We start from the raw sequence: 5,918 nt of genomic DNA, 5'->3' as shown, positions 1-5,918 counted from the left end.
TGCCCTAGAGGCAATAATAAATGTATAGTTATTATTATAATTCCTGTATCAAGATAATAGTTTATTATCCATGCTATAATTGTATTGAATGAAGACTCATTTACATGTGTGGATACATAGACAAAACACCGTCCCTAGCATGCCTCTAGTTGGCTAGCCAGTTGATCGATGATAGTCAGTGTCTTCTGATTATGAACAAGGTGTTGTTGCTTGATAACTGGATCACGTCATTGGGAGAATCACGTGATGGACTAGACCCAAACTAATAGACGTAGCATGTTGATCGTGTCATTTTGTTGCTACTGTTTTCTGCGTGTCAAGTATTTATTCCTATGACCATGAGATCATATAACTCACTGACACCGGAGGAATGCTTTTTGTGTATCAAACGTCGCAACATAACTGGGTGACTATAAAGATGCTCTACAGGTATCTCCGAAGGTGTTAGTTGAGTTAGTATGGATCAAGACTGGGATTTGTCACTCCGTGTGACGGAGAGGTATCTCGGGGCCCACTCGGTAATACAACATCACACACAAGCCTTGCAAGCAATGTAACTTAGTGTAAGTTGCGGGATCTTGTATTACGGAACGAGTAAAGAGACTTGCCGGTAAACGAGATTGAAATAGGTATGCGGATACTGACGATCGAATCTCGGGCAAGTAACATACCGAAGGACAAAGGGAATGACATTCGGGATTATACGAATCCTTGGCACTGAGGTTCAAACGATAAGATCTTCGTAGAATATGTAGGATCCAATATGGGCATCCAGGTCCCGCTATTGGATATTGACCGAGGAGTCTCTCGGGTCATGTCTACATAGTTCTCGAACCCGCAGGGTCTGCACACTTAAGGTTCGACGTTGTTTTATGCGTATTTGAGTTATATGGTTGGTCATCGAATGTTGTTCGGAGTCTCGGATGAGATCACGGACGTCACGAGGGTTTCCGGAATGGTCCGGAAACGAAGATTGATATATAGGATGACCTCATTTGATTACCGGAAGGTTTTCGGAGTTACCGGGAATGTACCGGGAATGACGAATGGGTTCCGGGAGTTCACCGGGGGGGGCAACCCACCCCGGGGAAGCCCATAGGCCATGAGGGTGGCGCACCAGCCCTTAGTGGGCTGGTGGGACAGCCCAAAAGGGGCCTATGCACCAAGGATAAGAAATCAAAGGAAAAGAAAAAAAAAAGAGGGAGGAGGTGGGAAGGGAGGGGGACTCCCTCCCACCAAACCTAGTCCAACTCGGTTTGGGGGGGGGAGAGTCCTCCCCCTTGGCTCGGCCGACCCCTTGAGGGTCCTTGGACCCCAAGGCAAGGCCCCCCTCCCTCCCACCTATATATACGGAGGTTTTAGGGCTGATTTGAGACGACTTTTCCACGGCAGCCCGACCACATACCTCCACGGTTTTTCCTCTAGATCGCGTTTCTGCGGAGCTCGGGCGGAGCCCTGCTGAGACAAGGTCATCACCAACCTCCGGAGCGCCGTCACGCTGCCGGAGAACTCTTCTACCTCTCCGTCTCTCTTGCTGGATCAAGAAGGCCGAGATGATCGTCGAGCTGTACGTGTGCTGAACGCGGAGGTGCCGTCCGTTCGGTAGTAGATCGTGGGACTGATCGCGGGATTGTTCGCGGGGCGGATCGAGGGACGTGAGGACGTTCCACTACATCAACCGCGTTCTCTAACGCTTCTGCTGTACGGTCTACGAGGGTACGTAGATCACTCATCCCCTCTCGTAGATGGACATCACCATGATAGGTCTTCGTGCGCGTAGGAAAAATTTTGTTTCCCATGCGACGTTCCCCAACAGTGGCATCATGAGCTAGGTTCATGCGTAGATGTCTTCTCGAGTAGAACACAAAAGTTTTTGTGGGCGGTGATGTGTGTTTTGCTGCCCTCCTTAGTTTTTTCTTGATTCCGCGGTATTGTTGGATTGAAGCGGCTTGGACCGACATTACTCGTACGCTTACGAGAGACTGGTTTCATCGTTACGAGTAACCCCCTTTGCTCAAAGATGACTGGCAAGTGACGGTTTCTCCAACTTTAGTTGAATCGGATCTGACCGAGGAGGTCCTTGGATGAGGTTAAATAGCAACTCATATATCTCCGTTGTGGTGTTTGCGTAAGTAAGATGCGATCCTACTAGATACCCTTTGTCACCACGTAAAACATGCAACAACAAAATTAGAGGACGTCTAACTTGTTTTTGCAGGGTATGATTGTGATGTGATATGGCCAACGATGTGATGTGATATATTGGATGTATGAGATGATCATGTTGTAATAGAAATATCGACTTGCACGTCGATGGTACGGCAACCGGCAGGAGCCATAGGGTTGTCTTTATACTAACGTTTGTGCTTGCAGATGCGTTTACTATTTTGCTAGGATGTAGCTTTAGTAGTAATAGCATAAGTAGCACGACAACCCTGATGGCAACACGTTGATGGATGATCATGGTGTGGCGCCGGTGACAAGAAGATCGTGCCGGTGCTTTGGTGATGGAGATCAAGAAGCACGTGATGATGGCCATATCATGTCACTTATGAATTGCATGTGATGTTAATCCTTTTATGCACCTTATTTTGCTTAGAACGACGGTAGCATTATGAGGTGATCTCTCACTAAAATTTCAAGACGAAATTGTGTTCTCCCCGACTGTGCACCGTTGCTACAGTTCGTCGTTTCGAGACACCACGTGATGATCGGGTGTGATAGACTCAACGTTCACATACAACGGGTGCAAAACAGTTGCGCAGCGGAACACTCGGGTTAAGCTTGACGAGCCTAGCATGTGCAGACATGGCCTCGGAACACATGAGACCGAAAGGTCGATCGTGAATCATATAGTTGATATGATTAGCATAGGGATGCTTACCACTGAAACTATACCCAACTCACGTGATGATCGGACTTGGGATAGTGTAAGTGGATCATGAACCACTCAAATGACTAGAGAGATGTACTTTTTGAGTGGGAGTTTAGCATATAATTTGATTAAGTTGAACTCTAATTATCTTGAACATAGTCTAAGTCCACTTTGAATATATTTGTGTTGTAGATCATGGCTCACGCGACAGTCATCCTGAATTTTAATACGTTCCTAGAGAAAGCTAAGTTGAAAGATGATGGAAGCAACTTTGTAGACTGGGCTCGTAATCTTAAGTTAATCTTACAAGCTGGGAAGAAGGATTATGTCCTTAATGCTGCGCTAGGAGATGAACCACCCGCTACGGCTGATCAGGATGTTAAGAACGCTTGGTTAGCACGTAAGGAGGACTACTCAATAGTTCAATGTGCAGTCTTGTATGGCTTAGAACCGGGACTTCAACGTTGCTTTGAGCGTCATGGAGCATTTGAGATGTTCCAGGAGTTGGAGTTTATCTTTCAGAAGAACGCCCGGATCGAGAGGTATGAGACCTCCGATAAATTCTATGCTTGCAAGATGGAGGAAAACTCGTCTGTCAGTGAACATGTGCTCAAAATGTCTGGGTACTCAAACCGTCTAGCTGAGCTGGGGATTGAACTCCCGCAAGAAGCTATCACTGACAGAATCCTTCAATCACTGCAGCCAAGTTATAAAGGCTTTGTGTTGAACTACAACATGCAAGGGATGAACAAGTCTCCCGGCGAGTTGTTTGCGATGCTGAAAGTCGCAGAGTCTGAACTCCGTAAAGAGCATCAAGTGTTGATGGTGAGCAAGACCACTAGTTTCAAGAGAAACGGCAAAGGCAAGAAGGGAAATTCGAAGAAGGGAGGCAAGCCTGTTGCCAATCCGCCGAAGAAACCCAAGGCTGGACCTAAGCCTGAAACAGAGTGCTTCTATTGCAAGGGTATGGGTCACTGGAAGCGCAATTGCCCCAAGTATCTGGCAGATAAGAAGGCGGGCAAAGAAAAATCAGGTATATTTGATATACATGTTATTGATGTGTACTTAACCGGCTCTCGTAGTAGTGCCTGGGTATTCGATACCGGTTCTGTTGCTCATATTTGCAACTCGAAACAGGAACTGCGGAATAGACGAAGGCTGGCGAAAGACAAAGTGACGATGCGCGTAGGAAACGGTTCCAAGGTTGATGCAATCGCCGTCGGCACAGTGTCACTTCAGCTACCATCGGGATTAGTGATGAACTTAAATCATTGTTATTTAGTGCCTGCGTTGAGCATGAACATTATATCTGGATCTTGTTTATTGCGAGACGGTTACTCTTTTAAGTCTGAGAATAATGGTTGTTCAATTTCTATGAGTAACATCTTTTATGGTCATGCACCGAATGTGAGAGGATTGTTCATATTGAATCTTGATAGCGATACGCATATACATAACATTGAGACCAAAAGAGTTAGAGTAAACAATGATAGCACCATATTTTTCTGGCACTGCCGCTTGGGTCATATTGGTGTAAAGCGCATGAAGAAACTCCATGCTGATGGACTTTTGGAGTCACTTGACTTTGATTCACTTGACACGTGCGAACCATGCCTCATGGGCAAGATGACTAAGACTCCGTTCTCCGGAACAATGGAGCGTGCAAGTGACTTGTTGGAAATCATACATACCGATGTGTGTGGTCCAATGAGCGTAGAGGCACGCGGCGGATATCGTTATTTTCTCACCTTCACTGACGATTTAAGTAGATATGGTTATGTCTACTTGATGAAGCACAAGTTTGAAACATTTGAAAAGTTCAAGCAATTTCAGAGTGAAGTGGAAAATCATCGTAACAAGAAGATCAAGTTCCTACGGTCTGATCGTGGGGGTGAATATCTGAGTTTCGAGTTTGGTGCTCACTTATGACAATGTGGAATTGTTTCGCAGTTAACACCGCCTGGAACACCAGAGCGTAATGGTGTGTCCGAACGTCGTAATCGTACTTTGTTAGAGATGGTGCGATCTATGATGTCTCTTACTGATTTGCCGTTATCATTTTGGGGTTATGCATTAGAAACAGCTGCATTCACTTTAAATAGGGCACCATCAAAATCCGTTGAGACGACACCATACGAACTGTGATATGGCAAGAGGCCAACATTGTCGTTTCTTAAAGTTTGGGGATGTGATGCTTATGTCAAAAAGCTTCAGCCTGAAAAGCTGGAACCCAAAGCGGAAAAATGCGTCTTCATAGGTTACCCAAAGGAGACAGTTGGGTACACCTTCTATCTCAAATCCGAGGGCAAAGTGTTTGTTGCTAAGAACGGAGCTTTTCTCGAGAAGGAGTTTCTCTCGAGAGAATTGAGTGGGAGGAAGATAGAACTTGACGAGGTTGTCGAACCTCTCATCCCTCTGGATGGTGGCGCAGGGCAAGGGGAAACCTCTGTCATTGCGACGCCGGTTGAGGAGGAAGTTAATGATGATGATCATGAAACTCCAGTTCAAGTTTCTGTTGAACCACGCAGGTCGACGAGGTCACGTGCTGCTCCAGAGTGGTACGGTAATCCCGTCTTATCAATCATGTTGTTAGACAACAATGAACCTGCAAATTATGAAGAAGCAATGGTGGGACCAGATTCCAACAAATGGCTAGAAGCCATGAAATCCGAGATAGGATCCATGTATGAGAACAAAGTGTGGACTTTGGAGATACTACCTGAGGGCCGCAAGGCTATTCAGAACAAATGGATCTTTAAGAAGAAGACGGACGCTGACGGTAATGTGACCGTTTATAAAGCTCGACTTGTGGCAAAGGGTTTTTCACAAGTTCCAGGAGTTGACTACGATGAGACTTTCTCACCCGTAGCGATGCTTAAGTCCGTCAGAATCATGTTAGCAATAGCTGCATTTTTCGATTATCAAATCTGGCAGATGGATGTCAAAATGGCGTTCCTTAACGGTTTCCTTAAGGAAGAGTTGTATATGATGCAACCCGAAGGTTTTGTCGATCCTAAAAATGCTGACAAGGTATGCAAGCTCC

Source organism: Hordeum vulgare, chromosome 2H, assembly GCF_904849725.1.
Source record: "Hordeum vulgare subsp. vulgare chromosome 2H, MorexV3_pseudomolecules_assembly, whole genome shotgun sequence".
In the NCBI taxonomy this organism is placed as follows: domain Eukaryota; kingdom Viridiplantae; phylum Streptophyta; class Magnoliopsida; order Poales; family Poaceae; genus Hordeum; species Hordeum vulgare.
This window is presented reverse-complemented; position numbering follows the sequence as displayed.